Here is a 25074-nt window from a genome sequence, read left to right on the forward strand (position 1 = left end):
CGCCGTCCGAGCTCGGCCCGTGAGCCGCATCCCGCGCTGGCCCGCCGTCCGAGCTCGGCCCGTGAGCCGCATCCCGCGCTGGCTCGCCGTCTTACCTGGGACGAGCGGCTCGGCTCGCTGAGCTTCCGTTTTCTCTTTAGTGAGCTGGAGACAGACGTCCACACCCGAACCACGGGGTCTGCTTATCAGACAGGTCACTCATTAGCAGTGTGATCCCGAAGAAGCTACTTAACCTCTCTGCGCTTCAGTTTCTCATCTGTTAAAGACGGATATTATCTACCTTGCACGGTTATCGTCAAGATGGACTGAGATGCTTGGCATATGAAAAACCAAAGCTCATCTGTTCCTTCTATTATTTTCTAGTCGTAAACCTTGAAAACATAAAGTACTATAAAATACGTGGCAACACACTATTTTTGTCCTGTTATTAGCCTTTGTTGTTATTGCCATTATCGATAATGACCCTGATGAAATCGATAAGCTGCTGCGGGGTTTCTATTGAGCTCCAGACTGTTCCTGATTCCGGAGTCCGCACCTGTCTGATCTTTATTGCCAAACCTGGGCTCTCCCACAGTAAGAGCAGCCCCCTTTCCTCCTGCCCTTGCTTGATAATCTCAGCACGAACCCCCTTTCCTGGATGTTATACTAAGCTAAGGGATTCTCCCCCATTTAGGTGAACTGCAGTTACGCAGCCACCGTCAGCCTTTCCTTGAGATACTGAACTGCATCCAGCACGTATTCAGGAACACCAGCAAACGCAAAAACTGGTACACCATTCGATCCTTCAGACCTTTCATAAACAGAAATGCTTACTGTATAAAATGTGGCCACCTCAGGGACAGAGCCACAGCTAATGACACTGGAGCCGAGGTGAACAAACAGCTTTGTTCTGCTAAGCCCCGCTGAGACAGAGAGATACAGAAGACTTCCAGGAATGTGAGAACAGTCCTGGATATCTACAAGAGAGGAATCTGAATGTCAATTCAATTGACTTTGATGAACAAAGTACTTTGCCCCTATTTCCAATACCTAAAAAAGCCTACATTTCCAGAAATAAAAAAAAAAGTTTCAACTGAACATAACTATCATGTTCCACGAGATAAAAAATACACTAGTATTGCCAGCTCCTTTAACTAAAGTGTGTAAGCATGTCAGATGAGTTTTTTAAAACTACATATAAGAAAAGATAATTTATTCCAGAATAATTTACAGACAGAAAAGAATGCTGCAAATTACTCAGACAGTTCAAAAAGTTTCTGTCAGACCTCACTCGAAGTCTGATAAAAATGCTCACTCAAAGCAAGGATAACATTCTTTGAGAACTGAGCACGAGGACCCAAGGATAGCCATACATAATCAGTTGTCACCTTGCAGCTCAATTAGCCCTCATGTAAAAACGAGGCATGTAAGGAGAAATGAGGTTTTGACATTATCTCTGCCAGCAAGATAATTACACAGCCTTCATTTAACAGTGGGGAGACGCGACTGTAGCAACAAATTAACTCAGCTCCATTTGCAATTCACGGTGTGTTTTCCCATTTAACACCATTTGTCTTGCCCCGCGTGAACGTCGCATTCGTTTCCTCCAGCGCGGCGCGCGCTCGGTTTGACTCCGCGCGTCAGGTCCCCGAGTCGACACTTACCTTCCAGCGACTTCTGGTAAAGCGTGTTTCCGTGTCGCCTACAACTTTCCCTGGGTTACGGCCAGACAGTACCGTAGTGCGCCTGGTGTAAAATGTGCCGAACAATCGAGGATGCGAAACCCCCTATCGGAGGAGTTTGCTCTTTTCGTAAAGAAAAATATCAAGAAACGCACAAATATCAGCCAAGTCCTCACCTGGGTACAATCGCATATGAAGTTATGACTACATGTCCACAAGACATTTTAGGAAACAAACGTTTTTTTAAAATGTACTGCTATAGATGTTAGGTTTTTATATATATCATCCTAAACAGAGGACCCTATAACCTCAAGTACTTGCCTTTCCACATTTCACTGTAAACCTTTCCTTAGCTTGAATTTAAAAGCCATTCTGTCCCCCTAAAAGTAACAGGGGGTGGTGGTGAAAGGAGTTTAAAAAGGGTCATGGCCACAGAAAACACGGACTAGGGGCTGGGCATGAACAGGCTTATCATTAAAATCTAAGGCCAACTCTAAAAGGTAATGCTCATTCGACTACGGGCTTATCATCTGAGGCTTTTACACATGGAGCTCCTCACTGGTGACAAGACAAGCGGCCCTAGGTCTTAGGAACCCCAGGTCCCCAGCATCGCTTTAGTCTGGTAAGACAAACCTATGCAAAGAATGCTGAGCTTCAAATATTCAAGTATATAAAGGCAAGTGCATTTGTAGACAAGGAATGTAAGTAGAGAAAAAATTTTTAACTCTGTTATAAATGAGTACAGAAATATTCCAAAGAAGGGAATTTCAGTTTTCCAAAATAGTCACTATTCGGCCTGAAATTTAAAGAAATTCCTGAAGAGAAAAACAATACTTTCCAGGAGTTTAATGTCATTTATCACAATAGTGATTAGCAAAACATCTGTGGAAAACTATTATTATTTTATACTCTCAAAGAATCAGGAACAAAAAGATACATATGCATACACTTCACACAGTTTCACTGCTAAATGCTTACTGTAACACTGTAAACTAGCAAATAAGTGTCCATGATATATAGGCTTTCTTTTTCTGTTTTTTTCTTTAACCATTAAGATAATTCACCAATATCTCTACACTCTCAGGTAACTAACTGTCCTAACTATGCTAATGAATAGAGTTAAGGCTTGAAAGTTAACTTATAAACAAGACATATCAAAAATAGAGTCCTATGCTTTTCTATGTGGTCAAACTTGACATATCTCTAGTCATAGGGATGCTACGTGAAAGAAGATGAAAGAACCAATGTTTTGCTAGTTCTTACAAAAGGTTTCTTATTAATTAAGCTTTCTTCTCGATACAGAAATTGATTTTATATACTTAACTAACTGCCTTGGCTCAAACAATTCAATTCAGAGAAAAGATACAGACTAAAGACAGGGAAAAGTTAAAATTTCCTTTTGCGCTCACTTGGCCTTACTAATTGCACATCCATTCGACTGCTGTGATGAGAGTAAGCTGCTCATTCTTTAGACGTTCTCTCATTAGCTCTAAAAGTGGCTGCGCATGAGCACTGCAGACCTCTATTTTGCGTACTGAAATAATAAATTACACATACGTGTATTACAGACAAGGAATCGCCATCTTTGTTATACACAGGAAACACAAATCAATACTTGGGCAAAGGATATGAAGGGATATTGCATCCGGTATAGGCAGAATTAGTCCATCAGTCCAGTTCTTAGTGGACTGTATGGGGCAATATTCATTCTTTTGTTTGCTTCATTCCTTCATCACTCATGTAACTCGTCTGATCACTTTGGAAAAGATCAAGAAATGCATGTATCCAAAAGTAATATTTAAATTAGTGCTTAAAGGATGAATGAATGATCTCTGAAATATGCACCTAAAATATGCAGTTAAAACACTGATATATAATTTTTGCCTTTAACACAAAGTGGACAGTTAAAATATGATAGACTGTTTTGTCATAAAAGTTTTAATCCTAAGAAACATCACAACTTTTAAAATAGAATTAAAATAATTGTTTTGACGGAAAAATGTGGTTAGAGGATTACTTTTATTTTGTTCTGTTTGTTCGTTTATTTATTTATCTATCTATCTATCTATCTATCTATTTATTTATTTATTTTTAGGCGAGGCAACTGTTGGTTGACCTCACAGATTGCAAGGACCTTGTTGTCAGTTTACAATCTCTTATTTTTTATTTTTTATGCCTACACCACCTGGTCTTCCTAGGTGGTCTCCCATCCAAGTACTAACCAGGCCTGACCCTGCTTAGCTTCCGAGATCAGATGGGATCGGGCTTGTTCAGAGTAGCATGATTGTAGACTAGAGGGTTACTTTTAGACCCACAAAAACATAGTTATTTTCAGGCAATTAGTTAAAATACTAAAAGATTTTTTATTTTATGACTATGAGTGTAGATCTACAAAATCTAAACATCACTCAGCAAATACAGCTCTCGACTATATCTAGCTCTTGCTTGAGCATTGGTTTTTCTTTTCCAATTCATGATCGGCATTATCATTAATGCAGCACATTATATATTTTTTTAATCATCTGTGATAAATCACAAAGCCACTAAAACAATGCCACTGTAACAATGTATGAGGTACAAGCACCTTACCTTAGCTGGTTCAGCTCAAATAATATTTTCTTTAATATGATTTGCTTTATGAACATACATAATGAAGGAGAAACGCCCATGTGTGATGCTGAGGACTAGCTAATGAAACATTTATTTAGACACCACTAATAAACTGGTGTAAGCCTTTTGGTTTTAAATATTGAAGAATATCTAGTCTTCAGAGATGAAATTCTGTTGAAGTAACTTATTCTAAGAAAATAATTATGTATGTGTGTCTCAGAAGAGATAACCTTTAATGTACAAAGATATTCATTTAAACATTTATTCACAACAGTGTAAAAATGAGAACCTAAACAAAGGAAATATTTTACATGCACACGATGGAATATTATGCAACTATTAAAATCTATGGTTATTAACACATGCTTACACATGCAGGATTCAAAACGGCCTATACACAGCATGCATTCTTCACTCATTTATTTGTTCATGCAGACATTAACTGTGTGTCTGTTACATGTCAGGTACTGTTCTAGGCCATGGGCACATAGTTGTGAACAAAACAGCCAGGAAGCTCTGCCCTCGTGGAGCCAATATTCTAGTGAGAGGAGACACAATACACACACACAGATGGTAGTTCAGGCTAGTACTATGGAAAAACATAAAGCAAGGGAGTGAGACAGAGGGTGCTCGGACAAGAGAGTTTTGGCTGGGAAACAGTCGCAGAATGCCTTAGACAGGCGGGAGAGCGAGCCGGGGTGTGCACCACGGAAGAACATTCCGAGCAGAGGGAACAGCTAAGCTGGGAGCTCGCAGGCAAGGAGGCCAGTGTCACTGGAGAGACGTGAGCACACAGACAAGTAGGAGGAGGTCAGAGAGATTAGGGCAGTTGTGGGGACAGTGCTGACGGAGGATCTTGTCTTACGAGCTACGGTGGGACGTTTGCTTTTGTTCTACTGAGAGAAGCAGCCACTGGAAGGTTTTGAGGAGAGGAGCGACATGACGGGCTTCAGCTGAATTGGTCGCTAGCTCCTGTTTTAAGAACAGACCGCAGGAGAACCCGGCAGCTTTGATGTCGGGAAAGAGGTGAAGTGGCCTTAGCACGACGACGTAAAATTGAATGTGACGAGAAGGCATCTGACTCCGAGGACACTGGAAGACAGATCCGGTGAGACTGACCAATGAATCAAGAATAGTATGAGAGGAAGAGAGGCCTATGGTACAGATAACTAAGAGGAGAACACTGCCTTTACTGTTTGACGGAAAGACAACAGGAAGAACAGTGGTCATAATTTAATAGGAGACTAGTCAGAAGCTTTGGAATACGCATTTCTAATAGTTAAATAATAGGTTTCATTTGGATAAAATACTAGAAAAAAACTTCATCTGAAAAAAAGGATATGCTACTGTAATCAAAATTCTAAATAAAAAACGGTGAATGATTTCAATAATAAGAAAGTTGGAGGGGCAGTTTTAGGAAGCCGATACTTAAGATAATGGACGGAATGAACCCAGACTTTCAAAGAATACACTACATGGAATGAGACCAAGAACGAACAGAAAACGCCAACAGAGGCTCATCATAAAACCGTAAGGGCAACAAGAGCCCATAATGCACTGGAGCCGGTGAAAAACATGAAAAGCAAGCAAGAATGGGAGTCTCTTTTTGGCAATGCTGGAAACAAGAAAAAAGACCAGAAAAGACAGAGGTGCTTGGAGAGTTGGTACAGATGATAAGAAGGAGGTAGAATTTGAGACCAAACCCTTTTAACCTTGTCCACAAGTGCTCTACACACCAAAACGGTTAGGAGGAACGAGAGAGAGAGAGAGAGAGAGAGAGAGACAGCTTAAGTCCAAGGGACTAAAGATGCTGTAAACGAATGCCCGATTTCCTCAGTTCACGACCCGGGCTCACACAAGTTAAAACGTGTGGTAGTAGATGCATTTTTGGATATAATTTCAGAAATAAATGAGGAAAATCTTTTCCAAATCATGAAGAGGAAGGTGTTAGAGAAGTAAACTGTCTAATGAGATTGAGTTTCAAAACTGAGTAATTAAAAAAAAAAAAAAATACCAGTGGAATATTAGAGACGAAAAACGGTCATGTCTAATCGACTACCAAAATTCCAGAATAAAACATAAAGCTGATTATTTGAGATGAGGAACTAGTCTCCTCCTACCCTCCTTCTCTACACTGCTGGTAGAAAAAAAAAAAAAAAGGCATGGTAAGACTCAGTGAAAGTTTACTAAGAACATTGCATTTTTACATTCTTTCCTATTTTTTATTTGTTTATATGGTTGCCAGGCTAATGGATAGAAATTGTACTTTATAATTAATTTATTATTAGCATGACTTTAGACAAAGTATCTATCTTATAAGGTATCACTGAGGACAAGACAGGGAAATGGGATGCAGTTATAGCTTAGTCACCTAAAGAATATTAATTAATGAATGTGGGATATAAACCTAAAAGCTTTAACAAATGAACAGGACAAACAAACAGAGACTCATGGACACGGACAATGGACTAGTGGTTACCAGAGGGTAGGAGGGAGCGGGGAGGGGGAGCTAGACGGGGGAAAGAATTTAAATCATTTCTTCAATGAAAAAATTAATTAATTAATTAAAAGAATATTAAGTAATAGTCTCAGACTAACCTCAAAAAAAGACTCTGGAAGCCTGCACTTGGCTCTGCCTTTAGAGGGGGTACAGCTGCTTTTAAAACTAACAATGTGCATTTTCATAGCCAAATACCAAAGCCATATTTACATAAGAACAATCAGTGATATATAGGGTAATGGGATTTTCTTGACAATCAAAAGACCTAAATCTTTTGGTTTTCCAGTGGTTAATGAGGCGATAAGAAAACAAGATTGCTAAAATCGGTGTCACCTTTTGCTTTTTCAGTGGAGGCATAACTTATTGAGCACCTGCCTTGTGTCAGACACTCTGCTAAAAACGTACCAGATACTTCATTATAGGCTATCTAATTTAATCTTCATGCCAAACCTAAGAGGGGATATCATTCCCATTGTAGACATATGGAAAGAGAGGCTTATACACATTATAAACTTTGTCCGAGGCCATTTGGCTGATAAGTCGCAGACCCAAGCACTGGAAGGAACCAAGATCTGTCCAATTCCAAGAGTCATACTCCACCACTCGGCACCAATTGTAACAGATACTCTGTCCAGCTCACCATACTCTGTGCCAGGAAAATCACATGAGTGAGACAAATGCTTAGTCCTTACGGTTATACTGACTCATTACTATGTGTGTAAAGAAGGGGAAAAAGATAGGAAATCATGGAAATCTCTGCATGACGTAATGAGGTTATGAAGTTAAGAAAACAAGGACTATGTAGCATGGGGAAAATAAATAAAAAGCTAAAAACAAAACAAAACAAAAATACTGATCTCTGAGACCGAGATTATATAAGAGGATGGACATAAGCTCTGGAACCAAGCCTATCTGCGTTTAAGTTTAGCCAGTTATATGATTTGAAATAAATTACTTAATCTCTCTAGGAGTCACTCTAATCGGTAAATAGATGAGTAACAATATTTACCTTATAAAGGTATTTTGAGCAATAAATGAGATAAAAAAATACAACTCAGACGGGGTGTTTGCAAGGGATAGCAGTGTTTCTCCGTGTTTCCTGCACCAGCTCAAATGCCACTTCTCCTTTCAAGACAAGAGAGAACATTCGCTGTTTTTAAACTAGTTCACATCTCTAAATTCATACTGATATTCACAGATATTTCAAATATAATCTTAGAACTGCATTTTCTTTGTTTCTCTCAAATGTCAAGAGGCTTACAAATTAATAACCCAGACAGTGATGACATATGAAGGTAAAATTATGTGTCACTTATTAAACACAGAGTTTATCAAGACCTAGAAGAAAAAATAATAATTACTAGGAACTAGCACAGGTTCACTAAGAAATGGCATTCACTTTTGTTGACACGGTTACTAACCTGAAAGGAAGATAGTAGAAATATGGTATGTGAGAACTTCGAAAGGGAATCTAACAAGAATATTTGCAACAACGAGAGTAAACTATGGCTGGCCAAGAGTTCAGTTAGGTGGCATTATAGAGAACAAAGCAACCTTAGGCAAAGAAAATTGCCTAATAGATTGAAATAAATCTACCAAGAAATTTCCAACGGCAGGCATTCTTGGCTCCTTCAGTTTAATCGATGCAATTATCAAAGTATTGGAACCGAAAAAAAGATCGTACGCTTCTTAAACATTAATGACATAAGATCACGTTAGGTGACAGAATCGAGATTCAAAAGAAAACCTTAACAATCTGACATTCAGCCTTCCGCTACAAATACTTTACTTCGGGTACCGTATGTCAGGACATTAACATACAAGCACATTTAAAAGTGAACAATCGGAAAGGTGAAGACGTTTGAAAAAATGTGAAAAATTAGCTGGACAGAAATGAGGCGATCTAGTATGAAAAAGATAGAAAACTGTCCAAGTATCTGTGGGACTATCATGAGGCAACTCTTAATTCCTTTCCCTTGCCTAATATCTTCATATGTATCTGACAGGTGAAAAAAAAAAAATGAGGCTCAGAGAGGTAACACAGAGAACTAGCAGAAGAACTGGAACCTAAATTTAGGTCTGGCGAAAAAGAAAAATCCAATTTATTCTGTGTCATCCCAGAGAATAGAACGCTAACCACTTACATTGGGATGCCAGATTTCAGCTCATCATAAGGAAGGAAAAAAAACAAAGCAAAAATGGAACTTTATAAAGTCTGGACATAAAGGACGTATGTAATGTGATCAAGAACAACTTCAGCCTAAAAACACATTACTTATATTCCAGGCTTCATGAGCACCTTGCGTTTGCTGAGCAACGGTTATGCCAGGTGTTCCACCATCCCTTAATCTACACGACGACCCCCGTGAAAAAACAGGATCTTATTACACACGAAAATAACTGGCCCAAGGTCCCAAAGCAAAGAACCAGGATTCAATCACAGGTCTTTCTGGATCTTTCTTCAACAGTTCTCTGACCCTGGCTGCCCATTAAAATCACCCGAAACTCTTTCAAAATCCCAGTGTCTGGGGTCCACCTCCGGAGGTTCTGATTTAATCTGTCTGAGATGAGGCCACTTGTTGGGACCTGGATGTGGCCTGCCATGCAACTCAGTACAATCCTGACCACACAGGGGAGGAGAGCTACTTCTCTGCGGGAGGGGACGGGTAAGAGTGAAAAAGTAAGAAGCGGGCTTCGCAAACAGAATGTTGAAGCATCTCTATAAAAACACGCTTGAAATGCAACGTTGTACCGACTTACAATACAGTTAAACAAAATCCAGATATCCCGAGACCCAAAACATGAGAAGCACAAGAAGAAAGGCAGCCTGACGGGAAAGTTCATAGCCCGCTCTTCTGAAATATGCTTTTTAAACAAACAAAATGACACTTTTTAAAGTCAAATGCTGTTAAAGATTACTTGTCTTTTGCACAAGTGGCAGATCTGTTATCATTCTCATCGCATGGGAAGCTTATCCAACAGATGTCCTCTCTGTACCCTCCAAAAGCTCTTTGTGAGCTCAAAATTAACCCCACTATCGCAGTGTTTCTTGGATGAACCGGTGTAGGATATTTGAAGAGGGTCTTTGTGGTTGCGAAATGAGAAAACCTGCATTAAAAGCATTAAAATAATTGTGCTCACTTGGGGAAAAAATCAGCAAAATACAGTGCCAGCATTTATGTGAGCGGTTCCTTGCAAACGTCTAATACAGTTTTCAGCTCCTTAATTAAAGAGATATTCTTTAAAATTGGGAAGAAGTGTTAGGTTGAATGTCATCCCCTTCCTCCTAGAATGAATGACCTCTGATAAGTATCTGAACCATTTAAACACTAACACACATAAAATGTGATTTTTTTTTTTTTTTTAATTCAAGAAACATGAACTTTGGAGTGGTCAAAGAAAAGCAAGAACTATTTTCTAAATTTAATTAAACAGGGGAAAAAAACAGAGCTGACAAGCAGATGAGTTGTCTAAATCAACTTTGCAAGCTAGATGTTAAGAAAAGGGGTATCGTTTTTTGTCGCAAGAGGCCAAGGTGACTGCTTATGTTTTGAACTGCTCGTTAATTCCGGTCGGAGCACAAATCTGTCTTCTCTCTTATAATTAATTCTCAGTGTCAAAACTGCTAGATGTCCTTTTTAGAATCAACCTATCCTGGCTGTTAATTATATTACAGAAATATGTTCAAATAATGGTAACGGCCTGATTCTAATGCTCACAGCGCAAGTATAGGCAAAGCTCAATTAATGACTTAGCTAAATATGTTTACTTAATTATTTTGCAGAGAACACGAGAATGATTTGCTTCTTGCAAAAATGATACCTGAAGAGATGATTTTTAAGCGTGTGCTGTCTTGACACAAATACAGGACAGGGACCACTGCCGGGGTATTAGACAAATACTGATTATGTGCTGACATATACAACACTAAAATATTACTTCTTAGAGGGTTTCTTAAATGCTTAGAAAATGGACAAATAAGAGAAATACAGTGACCAAGAAAAAGTCGTTTGAAGGGTAGTGGTACAAACTGTGCCTTTTTAGCATTTTTATGTATTCAGTTACAACGGTCTTATTTTCTCAATGGCGCTCATTTTCCCAAGCCTCACCCCAGAGCTTGCCCCAGCAGCTGCCATGGAAATTTAGACTGAAACCAAGAAACCCATAACAGCCCAGGGAGAGCCTGGAGCTGACAGAGCTGCCTGAGAACCCGCAGCGCCCCAAGGCTGGTCTCGGTCCCGGAAGGGCCCTTCCACTGATGCCCCCGATGTAGAATGACATTCAGTGACTGCGTTTAGTTTCTGGATGGTTTACCTGCCTATAGAGAGCTGGCTTGTAATGTATGAAAGAGAGACAAAACCAATACGGGGAGTAAAGGCAGACCTGAAAGGAGAGACGGCGGTGGCGGGGGCGGGGAACACAACATTTCTGAACACTTATTACGAGACAGTCACGTTGCTAAGTATATTACTTCTGTTCTATTCATGCAACCTCCCTTCTCCCATAAACCTTTTCAAGTAAACGTTACTATCACTACCTGCAAAAGCGGAAATGCAGATATAGAAAAGTTAAGTAAACTGTCCAAAATCACTCAGTCCAGAAGTGACAGGTCCAACCAGGATTTGAGTCAGGTCTTTGTGGCTCCAAAGAGCATGCTTATCTAGTAAGCTATTAAGAAAAGCAAAATTCAAGTAATTCAAAGAAAAGGAAAACATAAAATTCAATATCATATACTCATACTTGAAATGTAAAAGATCATTATTATTTCCCTTTTAATTCTTCAGATTTACACACAGGTTTGGGAATCTGGGAATTATGTATTTTTTTCTAGGTCTGCGGAGTGATTGGGCCTGAGGTGACTTTTGCACCTAGAATCATAACATTTACAGTTATTTTTTAAGTTCTTAAGGCTTCCTGATCCTTACAGATGATGAAACAAACACATAAAATGCTTAAATGTCTTGCCCAAAGTCACAGTGCTAGATTTTTGCAAAGCTGGCATTAGACCTCAGATCTGACCCGTGATCTACCGTGCTTTCCATTACAGAGTGCTGGGTTTTTCTGTTTTTCTTTTCCCCAGCTCAGGAAAAGATTGTGACTGTTAGTTATCATAAGCACATGACACAACCATGAGAGTGTCATTAAAATCCTCTCAAAAATTAGCACGTTTCATCATTACTTTATAAAGGGAACCAATTATCTAGGTTTTTATCAATTTTGCTGTAACAAAATAATCAGATGTCATTAGGAAAAAGCCAAAACTAAGTAAGCTTATTTAAACAAAATAAAATTTGGATTTACTGGGCAAAATTCTAGATGGCTCAGATTTAAAATACAACTGATGTAAAAGATCAATACATCATGACATGAGAAAACTGTTACTGATTCTTTATGTGCTTCCAATTTGATTGCTTTGGCCTTCCCAACAAATAAATGGAAGCACCAGAAACCTATTAGTATGATAATAAAGCCTTGCTCCTGGATGTGTACTATCTCTGTGCTTGGAGGATAACAAACAAACAAATAAACAAACAAACAGAAATCAGCTCAAAGATCTGCTCTACATTTTAATAAAAGAATATTTGAACTAATTACATAATGCAAAATTTCAAAGAAATTTAGAATGATCAGATCGCCTTTCCTTTCTCTCAGTCTCTACAGAAATCCATTTCTATGCATCTTAAAAGCCAACAGCTTCTATCTCTTAACCCATTGTTCCTATTTATGTTTTTTCAAAATTCCAATTTAAAAAAGCCAAAGCTAATTAGCTTCAGCTTATTATCATCTATTACTATCCAAAACAGTGAGTGCAGTGGGTCTTTTTATGTACAGATAATCATACAGTTGAGAGGAATATGTTTATCAGTCAACGTTACGAGCTGAGAAAATGGAAATATATAAAAGGCATACATCTATACACAGATGAGTACGCAGACACGTATGCACATATACACACATTTATACATACTTCAATATTTGGAATGCTTTTTGCCTGCATTACCTATCTCCTATCCCTTCAAATAAAAGCAGCTTAATAATTTAAAAAAGCATTTTCTTATTATGAATACATATTGTTCCTGTCACAAGTGATGAAATAAAACTGGAACAGTAATGACAGAGTATGGTAATAATGTAATAATCCATTTAAAGCAAAAGTATACTTTCCTAGAACTTAATGCTGCTAAACCACTCATGTTTTATTACTACAAATTATATAGTATAAAATACTAATTGCCAAAAGAAAATGGGTAGGAGTTTTCCTATTTTTGTTCAACCTATATCACTTTAGAAAGGAAACCTTTCCTTTTTCCTTTTTAAAATTACCCGTACAAATGGGGTTCCCGTATTTTTAGAATACTCTGTTCACTTGATTGTAGCCAGCCAACCTAAATCAGATGCAGAACTCCCCTCCTTTGAACTAAATGCATTCTGTTGTCATAGAGAGTTGAGACTTGAAAAAATTGCTTACAATTGCACACACGAGTGACAGAGATAGCTAAGTCTGAATTAAGATGTTGGCTATGAGGTTCCCAATAGGACCTTGACACGATTGTTGACCTACTCGTGACATGATCACACCAGGACGGATTTGGAATTCTATTAGTATTACCAGAGGGAAAAAAGTCAAGGAGTCATCAAGAAAACAAATCTATATCTTCTACTCCATCAGCCAATTACTGTTGTTAAAGTGGAATTAGATGGGTATTGACAATGTGAAGAGGAGAAGGATTAAGCAGATGACTGAATATGTGGCAAGCGCTGGTGATCGGTTCGCTTTCCTCGCACTGTTTTGTCTTATGCTGCACAAAGTCCCGTAAAATTCTAAAACAGAAGTGTGAAAGTAGATTATCAGCTGGTAATATCATGCCTGAGAAAATGCAAATTATAATATGTTTGCTAGCTGGATAAGGCACAGATATTTTCACATAAGGTACCATTTTACACAAGTATATATTCAACAGCTTGGCAAAGATTTAATAGAAATTTGCACCTGTCTATAAATTAAAAAACCACAAAACCCTTGGAAAGATTAAATAAAAGTTTTTTTAATTTGTTCATATTTTTAAGGCAAAGAATTCCCCAACTGCAGAAAACGGCGTATTTTCTTAAAAAGTGAGGATAATACAACTCAGCTGATTATGAAATCAAAACTCTTCTCTTGCATGAAGAGGTAGTATAATGTAATGTATAAAAGCACGAACTTTGACTTTACTGAGACCTAGTTTCAAGTCCGGGCTCTGGCATTTGCTATAGCTCTGTGACCTTGAGGAAATTACTTAACCTATGGCTTAATTTCCCAGTCTGTAAAACTGAGATATAACACCCATGTCGTATGATTATTGTGAAGATTAAAACAAGTGTGCCTGTGTAAAAAACTGAGCATAGTGTTCAATTATTGTTAGCTTTTGCTATAACATAACATTAGTGCTATATTACTATTGAAATCAGCTAGTTATTTTGTTTACAGATAAAATTCAGTGTTGTTTTTTACATGGTGATTTGGAATTCCTGAGGTGTTAAGTGGTTCAAAGTCAAGGACCCCATAAAAGTATCGGTTATCAGCGCCAAACTATTATATAAAATTTGGTTTTACTTTATACTACAACCTGCGCCCTGCCTGGGGGGGGGGAAAAAAAAGAAAGAAAGAAAAAGAAATCACAAAGCGTCAGGAAGATTTGATTTAATGGTGGGAGGAAGATTACCGGCCTAAACTGCAAATAATACACCGAGACACAAAAATTAGCTTTGGTGTTTGAAATAGGAATATTTCCTCCACAGCTTGATGAGCTCACTAAATCTTGGTTAAAGTTTCTGATATCATTTATTTTTTTGCCATTTTTTCCTTGTATCAAAGTTTTTGTCGTTTACACCCTAAGTTTCACCGACTCAGTAACACTGTTGCCTTCCCTTACCCCACAGCTCACACATTTTGATGGTAAGTATATTCATTACAGCCTGTGTCTTTGAAAGTCAGCTTTGGGTGGTACATAAATAGTATGACTGATACGAGTATATTCAGGCCAGACTAAAATATCTATGTGAAATTATGACCTAATAAACATACCAACGAACTCTGATTAGCATCACTTGATGCCACCAGTTTCTGTCTTAGTGTTTAGTGAATATAGAATGAGTGACCCTCTGATGCATCGTTAAGTACATGAAAACTGATATTCTGGGTTAGTCAAAATATGTAGACAGAGTTTTCACTTACAATGTCAAAAAAGTAAACGCTTCATTCATATGCATACTTAGAAATTATGGTGGATTATGCCTAAAGTTTTTAAAGCCTCATGAAACTTTTTTTAATTTTATTTCCAATGAACTGAGGTAACCTTATTTCATAGCCAGATTTTTTTTTTAAAGGTGTGGATTCTCCTAAACTTAAAATTGACAAAAAAGTATACAAAGGAATATGACTTAGTTTTGTGATTCAAATAAAATTCAAGCAATTACATATTTTACAAAAAGGAAACTGACATTATAGTTCTAAAAAACAGTAGCAAAGAATGCCAAGGATGTAAAAAATTGATAAGGTTTCCAATGGCAATACATTCAAGAGAAAAAAAGAATACTAAGAAGAATGAGACCGTGCTAAAATTTTAGTGCTATTTTAAAAGTAAAATTCTGATCAAGAACAGAAAAGCAGAGAGATGCCCAAACACATACAAGAGAAAAACCTCTAGCAAATCTAATAAATTTAACTTGGCCTGCCAGATCTTTTCAACTTATTGAAAAATTCACTTAACTTAATATTGACATAGAGATGTGTAAATCAATACAATCAGAATGAAAGATATATTTTAATTTAAAAATGTTCAGACTGCCACAGTAAATCTATGCACCTAGCACATAAAAGTCATCAAGAGTTTAAATGCTGAGACATAATATTGGGGCTAACCAACATCTAAAGGTGAATACCAAATACTAAATTTTTATCATTAAAATTTGTACTTTCTATGGCACATGTAAGGTAATCTGGACAAAATTTACCGAAGAACCAGATAAGCTGAATTTCATTGAGAATCCATCAAAGCCTGCAACCAGGGCACCACCTATCTGCTGTTTATAAAAAGTCCTATTTATATACAACTAGCAGGCTATTGTGACCTTTCCAGATGCAGTGAGAAGAACAAAATAAACGAAGGTACCCTGATCACAGCGACTTTCCATGCAGTCAGGGGCTTCACCTGTGGTATGCAACATGGGGCTGTTGAGATGTTTTGAGAGCATAAAATACGCAACAGATTTGAGCACAGAAAAAGCGTGAACATCTCAGTCATTCTTGCTACAATCATTTTGCTATTACATACACAGGGGCAAAACCAGAACTAGTCATGTGTTTCATTCAGAAATGTATTCATGAGAAAGTGAGATTTCCACAGACAAGCGAACACAAGGATACAGAAGCACACGTTAACTTTTTCTGTTCCTTAAATAAATGTATCATGTGTACAAGTTTAACTTGGTAAATCACACCCTACATCTAAACAATTGTGAATTTAAATAAATCGGAAATATTCCCACTCCCCTATCTTCCATATACTGCCTATCAGAAAAGAATTATGAAAAGGATAAAAACTAATAATTGTAACTCTGATCACTAGTAAGATAACTTTTCAACTTACAAATTTGAAAGTTAAAAGGAAAATGTTATACTTCTAAAAAGTCTAGATCAAACAAAAACAGGTTAGAAGTGTATAGGATGGGAGCCATATTTCCCAGTTATCTCAAAATCACAGCGAAGAGATCTGCTTTTCACATCCTATCATCTCTTTAAAAGTCCTGTGTAACTTTGCCTTCAGTGATCTTATCATCCTTATTCATGAAAACCTTTCCCTTCCCCATCTATCCTCTCATGCTTTGCTGCTTTAAAAGAGAGCTCCTCACACCAGCAGCAGCAGCAGCATTACCCAGGAGCTTGTTAGAGATGCAAGCTCTCAAGCCACACCGAGATCTCTGAATGTGAATTTACATTTTAACGAGACCCACTCCCACCTCCCTCCAGAGTTCATCTGGAGACTAAGTTGAGGAAGCACTGCCCCAGGCTTGCAGGAAAGGCCTTCCACCCTCACAGCGCTGTCCCCTGTCCTAACCTTTCACATCTGTGGGTCTCCGGGTTAAGGAGGTTGGGAAGCATCTTGGAAACCACTGATTTCGAAACTTTCCTTTCACAGATAAGCAAACTGGAAATAATTGGCAGTACCTAGCTCAGGACCGTGCCTTAAAAGGCCCTCGGTAAATGACAAGTCCTAAGACAAGACAAGAGGAGAAACTGAAGGTAAAAGAGGTTAAGGACTCAACACAAGATCATGTAGTCAGTGAGTTGCAGGGATAAAGCAAAACCTGCCTCCTGCTGACTCCAACATCCAGTGCTCATTCCGACACCTGATGCACTAGCCAGACAAGGCCAGAGGCTGAGAGGCTGCAGCTCTCCTCATTTCTCGTTGGCTGTGTGGGAGAATGGCGCCTCCTGGGACACGACACGCGGACATGCACGTGTGCCCAGCTCTGAGGTGCGTCACAGAGCGACAGCTTCAACTACTAAAAGCACAGAAATACAACTTTCTCAAATACGGCATATATTATATTTCTTCAGCTTAAGATCAACTTTCCTTTTCCACACTGATCGTTTTTTGCTTCTGTCAAAAAGGATCTGAAGTGTCAGAGAGGGGGAAATCAGGAAGTAATGAGTAGAGGTCCTGCAAAATCAACTTAAAACCCAGACACAAATGGCCCTAACGGGGTCGGGCATTATTACTCGAATTAGCCACGGGTCATGCTCGCCTGCTTCTTCCCTTCCATATTCCTCTTCCTCTTTCACCCTCTTCCTGTCCCGTTCACCCACTGCTCCTTTTCTTTAAGTGCTACAGAAAAGACAAAGTTGCAGAGTCACTTGTGAAATGCTGGACGCTCTGGGAGACGAGTACTACAGAAATTATTGTAAATAACAACTTAAAATTCTATAGCATTTTCAAATTTTTTTAACATTTTATTTTTTTTACTCCCCACCCCCTCACATTTTAAATTTCGTACCAAATATTTTTATAACAAATTTTCATAAAAATTTTCTTAAGGCCATCATACTACAATAATGTTAAAATGCTTTTGATAATAAAAGTAAATATAAAGATCGACTCCAAGTAAGAGCACGCTCTGTACATGGCAAATTTGTTTGCATTTTATTTTCAATTAATAATATATTGTAAAAAATTATAAGAGAAAAACATTCAGTCAATAAACCCAAAAAAGAATAGCAGAAAAGGCAACACTACAATCTACTTTTAAAAAGGCAAAAAAAAAAAAAAAAGCATTAAAATTGGTTAAAAAAAAAAAAGGAAAGCTTAAAAATGAAGGCTTAACATCAAAATATTGTGGAGATAATGGCAATGGGTTATAACTTGTTTTACCAAAGACCAGAAGATGTGGCAGGCATGGAAGCAATTCACAGGATAACTAGCCAGAGAGAAAGTAAACAGAACTTTCATGATTTAAATAACGAACTCGGCCACTCCATCATGCCTTGCTGCCAACTAACATCTGTATATAAAATATCCTTAACAATGATTAATGGGAGCCCTTGGGTTGCAGAGTTTCTATGACAACAGAAATACACCATTCAGTGTGAGGGTACCATAGATGGCTAACCCTATGACAAAGGCATTAAAATTACAACTTTTAGAGCCGGCAAATTCCTTCTTATACAATCCAGTAAAACAGGAGTAAGTTAACGGCTCTTAGCATCTCGTAAATAATCACTGCAAGTATTAGATGACTCCCATTAACAGAATAAATGTATTTAACAGCAGAGTAGACTCAGCTAAAAAAGAGAATTAGTCAACTGGAAGACAAAGCTCTGGAAATGGTCTACAGTGCCACACGCGTAAAGACAATGAAATGGAAACTGGGAAGAAAAGGGACTGAGAGACACAGAACCAAATGCGAAAGTGTAACGTGTCTGTCCGGAGTCCGAGAAATGCGGAAGGCCGATAATGAACAAGGGGCGATATTGAGATAAGAGCTGATTTTTTTTTTAGAACTGATTAAAGATAGAATTGCCAGACGTGAAAAGACAACATAAAGCAGGATAAATAAATTTATATCTATACATAATTTGTTCAAACCCAGAATATGTCAAGACAAAAAAAAAAAAATCAGCCAAAGGGAGCAGGGGAAACACAATATCTATCATGAGTCTGATAACAGATTTCTCAGTAGCAAAAACTAATGCCAGAAGACAGTAACAGAGTATCTCCAAGTGCTAAGAAAAATCATTTAACCCAGAAATACATATGCAGAAAACTATTTTTCATAAACATGGGTGAAATGAGTCCAGTTTCATATTAAAAACAGCAAATTTATCAGTTTTAGAACTTCACTGAAATACCTTCTAAATACATACTTGAAGAAAAATGATCCCGGAAATGAAATAAAAAATATAAGATGAAAGGGTGGGCAAGAATCTGGTAAGCCTTTAGATCTAAACAAACACCGCAGGTGAATACTAGTGTCCAACTCATAGGTTTACAAAACTGACATGTTGGAGAGCAGGAGACAGTTTAAGTGTGAAGAAGGATGATGAAAATTAGTGTATTAGGGTCCTTACAATTGTCAGAAGCCCTGCCATTATTATCCAAGGGCCTTCGCTTAAGACCCACCTGAGTACTCAGTATTCCTTAAACTAGCCAGGCATTCTTTCAACTCTTTTATCTTCCCTTATGCTGAATTTCAGCACTAGACTTAGAACTGGATGACCTGTGTTTGCTCAGAAAAGGAATATCCAGAAACAAACCTACGTTAATCTTCACAAGAACCCCATGCTCATGCAGTCAACGTGCTCACCGGCATACTGAGTTCCTGTGACGTGTCAGCCACCGCTCTAGAACAAGACAGACAAGAGTCCCTGCCCCGGGAATTCTAGCGGCTGGAGACACTAGAAAAGAAAAACTAGATCTATTCTAGTTTTTCTATTCTAGCGGCTGGAGACACTAGAAAAGAAAAACTAGATCTATTCTAGTTTTTCTATTCTAGCGGCTGGAGACACTAGAAAAGAAAAACTAGATCTATCAGGCTAGTGTACGGTGCCATAAAGGAAAGAGAAAAGGTCATAGGGGGGAAAGGAACGAAAAGATGGGGAGAGATGACAGATCCAAGGAACTGTGCCCAAGACGGTGTAACAACTCAAGCCGAGCTCCTTCTAATCCGAGCCTCTTGGTCCTTCTCCTCCACCTTGCTGCCCTTACTCTCCTTTGTGGGAAAATAAGTAAAGACACAGCCCAAGTACCCTTCTTCCCACCCCCTCGGTAGAAGAGACCATCCCCTTCGTTCTGGTCTCAACAGCGCAACTGGTTTATGTCTCCGTCACGGCGCTTACACATTTTCTTAGCTGTGCGTTAATCTGTATGTGCCAAATGACTGCAGGTTCCTTAAGAGTCGGGACGTGTGTCATTCATCACCTTTGGAATCCAGACCTTAGCAAAGTACCTGGTATACAGTAAATCTCAGCACTTTTTTGTTCTTCAACTCAATAATGAGTTTCACTTTAAACATGGTCAAATTCAGAACTATTTATTTATAGAAACTATTCTTCAATGAAAGATTTGGGCATGTTTTAAAAGAAACAAGAAGAAATAATGGGGTATCAAGTCAAATCAAAGTAACTATAACCTTAAGGAGAGGACCAGAAACAAATCTGAATTGTTCTGGGGGTGGCAGAGTGGCTCAAATAAAAAATGGCCACGGGTCATGTGTCATAACTACCTGGCAGGATCTTCAAACTACACAGGGCGTTCCCCATTGTGGAAGTGGGGGGCCGGGCTACGGCCCCACCCATGCTTACGACCTGTCTCCCGAGTGAATCACTGCACTGAAGTAACGTGTCATCTCTCAGGGTTACTGGGATGGAGAAAACGCCAAGAACCCTGAGGGCACACGGAGCTAACGCTACAGACCCAGCCGCCTTCTGCCCGGGGCGAGCACTGAGAGGGGTTAGAGCGAAGGAAGAAGTGTAGACAGAAGAGATCTGGTTAAAAACAAAAACAAACACAAAACAAACAGGAGAACGCCGGTCTTCTAAGATGCAGGAAAGAGAAGCCAGGAGAACGGGGAGAGGGGCAGAGGAAGGCGAAAGCTGGGAAAATACACTGAAGAGAAACCAAGGTGGGCGTTTGAACAAGGACGTGCTCAGGTGACGCATGCTGAAGGGAAGCTGAGGAACGTCGGGGTGAGGAATCATTACAGCCAGGAGCACAACGGCGACCTGAGAAGAGAATGATGTGGAAGAGCATGGAAAAGATAAATCGATGGGGGAAAAAAAAAAAAGTTACAGTCTCTGCAGAAAACTTAGTGTCTTCTCAGCAGCACAACCAAAGACTCCACTGCGAAGGACAACTGACGGCAGTCACCGAAATGTGACACCTGAACAGCATCAGGTCCAACGATGCTGCCTAGGAAAGCAGCCAAGAGCCCTGATCTACACCTACTAGGAAGCTGTCTCCATGGGGACAATTCTCTTAAGCACACAGTTGTGTTTTCAAACATTATTATGATGACGATTCGGATGATCTCATCATTAAAAAGGCTGATTTTTATAAATGAAGTACGTTACCTATTAAAACTTGACCATAAGACATCATTCACATGTGACATTCTCAGGAAAACCTCCAATCGTATAATTAAATGCCTTTCAAAATGAAAATAAGTAAAAACTAAGTAGCTTGCGAGTTTTAACTGAGTAATACCTTTTTGATTCTTTACTCAGTATCATCATTCATACAAACCACTGTACGTAACAACTGAAATAGATCATATCCTCCTAAAACAATGGATTCTAAGACAGGTCACAATCACAAACTAATGTCAGCTGACATTGCAAAATCTAACCCCCTCTCAGGGAGATAATTTAATGAACATAAGTTAAACAAATAATCCATTATGAACATATAAAACCAACAGTAAACATTTTAAACACAACCGAAATATATATATGTATGGATACACACACACATATATAAACAAGTATGAAACTAGTAATAGTTATGTAAAACCATTTGTTTATGTGATTCAGAATAAAAACTACTTAAAAAGGATATTTTTAGTATATATTCGATGAAGGAAGAAAACTGAGTAATTATAAACAGGGTATTGTACCAGAAAGAGGTAGGAAGTCCTCTAGGTAGGGCTAATTATTTCAAAATCTAAGAAGCAAAAGTTACTTGGTCCTGTTTGGTGGTACCATACATGGTCTAATATATAAAAGAATGTGAACCCACGTGTCATGTCCTTTAAAATTTTTCCAGAGGGCCTGATTGCTGTCATTAAACTGTACAATCTCCAGGTGTGCAAGGGCCTACCCCGCCTCCACCTCTTCTGCTCACCCTTTGCCACTCCCTATTCTGTAAGGCCCATTCTAGAAGGTCTAACACTGGTGGATCCGGGTCGACACCACGCTGCTTCACGCCGGAAGTCCCTGCTCATGCTTTTCCCCCGTCCAGAGTGTCTGTCCTACTCTTCCCCGCCTGGATATTACCTAGCTCGCACTTGTGGAAGGTGGTTCTCAAGTTCTGTCTACTTCAGGAGTCCTTCCTGGAATCCAGTGAGATCTGTTCTCTCTACCTATCTCACCTGGACGACTCTGACCCGTCTGCCCGTACTCAGTGACACCGGTTCCTTGCTGTTCTCCCTGAGCTGGGCGAGATGTCCCTGACCTCTGTGTTCACTCAGCACCTCGTTCATAAAACTCAGCCCCCTATGTTGTGATTCTCTATCTTTATTTCTATGGATTGGAAGCTATGCTAAGGGCAAGAGCAAAACACAATCAGCTCTGTAGATCCCACGCCTGGCAAAGTGTTCGCATGGCACAGGTGCTGCCTTCTAAACGTGGCTCTGCAGAGTGAGAGGCTGTGTCTGCTTGGCCGGCTGGTGTGTCCCCAAACATACAGAACGCCGCCTGGAGCACACTAATGGTTGAATGAATATTTGCTAATTAGTGTTTAAATAAATATTTCCTAAACAGAAATGAACTGGATAAGTAAAAGGCATTCGGTTGTTCTAAATGCTCTACATGTTCCCCAACTTAAACATGTGACATGCATATAACATGGCAAACCAAACAGTTATAAACATATATGCAAGAGTTAGTTCTATATTTATAAATAAGGAAATTATTCAGGCAAGCGAAAACCCTAGAACAGAATCAATCAGTTACTTTATAAATGAATATAAATGAACAGATGCTTTAAAAGAGAGTCTAAGGAAATATGGAAAAAGTGTGAAGGGAAGTTTTTTTTTTAATGAACTGTGCCATGGAACTCACTGAGCAATGGTTTCTCCTGGTCTCAGTTATTACTCCTCACAGAACAGCATCCTTCCTTATTAGGTATTCTAGGGAAGTTAAGTGAGGTTAAAAGATTTTACTTCTCTTTCCTGATATGTGCACTGTACCATTCAGAGCATAAGTGTCACATTAACAAAGCTTTCATTTATCTGTGTTCAATTAATCTAATAGAATCAAGTTTCTCTTACCAAGTACAACAGTTAAGTTTGTGTCTGAATTCGTTTTACAAAATAGTGCATTGGTTTTAGTCACTGTGGTGGAAAATAGTTTTTCTTTCATCAGGGTCCCCTGACACCAGCTTTTCATACAATAACTGCAGAGATGGCCATTTTGTTGGTAAATATGAGAAAACTACAAAGAACGGTATACACGTCAGAGCTTTGGGGTCCTTGGTTTGTATTTTAACATTGAATGAAGTCTCTATTACTTGCTTTTAAAGATACAAGAATTAACTGTGCCTAAATCTAAGTTTTAAAAGTGGCTTTTAACACACTGGATAAGATATATTTAAATCTCTAAAGATGAGAAAATAAATGACACATATTTCCCAGACCCTAGGGAAAAGCATCATTAAATCTCAAGCACTAGGGTTTTCCTTAGCCGACAGTCAAGGATGAGGAAGAGCAGTGACTGCATGGAAAGGCAGTAGACTCTCCACGCCCTGCAGTCTGCCGGAGCTCGCTTTCACAGCACCTTAAAATGTTCTGAACCTGAACCCCTCCAGCTAGGCAACAGCCTTTCTACCGCGTGGCTACACCCCTAACATCAAGCTGCTTCACAGGCATATACATCACCTGCCCCTGGAGGCATCTGAGCTTTGGACTCTTGAAGAAAATGAGTAAAAATAGTTCCTTTACAGTTCACGAAGTCCTATTACATAGCTTATTTCATCATATCTTTTATTATCCCTATTTTAGGGATGAGGAAATGGAAGCTCACGAAGTGAGTCCTCCAAGGTCACACGGCCAGTAAATCACGGATCTGAGAGAAGTTGCGATGATTTCTAGTTGCACGCTTTTTTGCTTGCACTATACAAAAGTGGCTCGAACACAGTTCTGGGAGCAATGAGTGACAGGAACGAGGCCTCTGAATGATAGAGATGCCTTTGGCCAGGGAAGTTTTCAGATAAGGTTTTAGCTTCAGTGTATTTTGATGAATGGGCAAGACTCCCACAGGCAGACACCGAGGGTGGTGTTTCAAAAGGCAAAAACAAATAGTAGGAGCAAAGAGACAGAAGCTGTAAAGTTCAAGGCACACTCGAGATGCATCTGCTGGGGAGAATCCGGGGACAGAGACTGGAAAAGAAGTTGAAATCCTAACGGCAGAAACTTAGAACAGGAAGAAGAAGAGTTTATATTTAATTTCATAAACCAAGGGGCGGCACTAACGAAGTCAGAGGTCAAATGCGTGACAAGCATCACAGCGGAATTTGGGAGAGGTGACAGCAGTGTGAAAGAAACCGGAGAGAGACTAAACGAGGGTAACAGGCTATGTCGATGGCTGAGAGAATGAACCAGAGGAGCGGGGAGAGTCCACGGGTTTCGATCTGACCTCCCCAGAAACATTCGTTTGGCTCGACAATGGTGTACCCGGCAACCCTTGAGGCTACAGTTAAAAACACGAGCAAAAATTCCGTCTCAGGGATGAATTCACGTTCAACTAGGAACATCGGAGAGGCAGGTGGCGAAAACAGAAAAGCACCCTGGACCAGGAAGCAGCGGATGACCCTGGTTCTGCCTCGTATTAGTTAGGTCAGTTACTCTGTCTTCTCAGAACCTTAACTTCCTCCTTTGACAGGTGCATATGCCAAACTTGTCATCCTTCACAAAACTGAACGCTACCATGCAAAGGTGACAGCTGTGATATTACAGTCATTAAAAAGTCTTCTTAACTGACACTAATAGAGAAAAACTCCCAACACGTCAGCAATAAATTGACTCCGTATCATTAACCAATGTTTATAAAAC

The 25074-nt window shown here is 39.1% G+C and overlaps 1 protein-coding gene and 1 non-coding gene across 4 annotated transcripts in view; both read right to left on the reverse strand.

The window, feature by feature from the left end:
* GPATCH2 (G-patch domain containing 2) overlaps window positions 1–25074 on the reverse strand; it is a 139663-nt gene that overhangs the window by 82225 nt on the left and 32364 nt on the right. The gene's annotated exons all lie outside the window — the stretch shown is intronic.
* LOC120619341 (5S ribosomal RNA) lies at window positions 3835–3953 on the reverse strand. Its single transcript, XR_005657487.1, has one exon. It is a non-coding gene; the product is annotated as a 5S ribosomal RNA (ribosomal RNA).

Source organism: Pteropus medius, unplaced genomic scaffold (assembly GCF_902729225.1).
Source record: "Pteropus medius unplaced genomic scaffold, Ma_sr-lr_union100, whole genome shotgun sequence".
Taxonomy (NCBI): Eukaryota; Metazoa; Chordata; class Mammalia; order Chiroptera; family Pteropodidae; genus Pteropus; species Pteropus medius.